This window comes from Palaemon carinicauda, chromosome 10 (assembly GCF_036898095.1).
Source record: "Palaemon carinicauda isolate YSFRI2023 chromosome 10, ASM3689809v2, whole genome shotgun sequence".
Classification (NCBI taxonomy): domain Eukaryota; kingdom Metazoa; phylum Arthropoda; class Malacostraca; order Decapoda; family Palaemonidae; genus Palaemon; species Palaemon carinicauda.
In genome coordinates, this window is record NC_090734.1 from 24,177,647 (window position 1) to 24,178,113 (window position 467).

Below are 467 nucleotides of genomic sequence, written 5' to 3' on the forward strand. Positions count from 1 at the left end.
AGTAACTGGGGATGGTTCTCAGTTATTTTTCATCGATGGAAATTATTCTAAATATTGTATTAAAATACATTAGTACAAAAACTTCTCCAGTAGGTTTTCTCTAATGTCTTGGGTGTAAGGCCTTAAACTGAATCCATTGCCAAATCCTTGGTTTTATGACTCCTCTATTATATACGTGATACTTGGTAAAATGCCACACCCAGAGTTACCTAAAAGTAACGCTGCCAAAACCCTTGACTTTATTTTGAAGTCAAATTTAATCCCAAATTTCCGGTTGTTTACAATTGCATATTACTGCACTAGGTAATGCGATTGACACTTAAAACTGATGATGTTTTCTCATCGACTGTTGACAGAGATAAGTAGGTCCTCTTTCATTATAGGCAGAATAACTTGTAATGGAAGTCTTTCTATCAGGAGTTTCTATGGAAAACTCCATCAATTCATGTCTTCCAACCGTTACCATT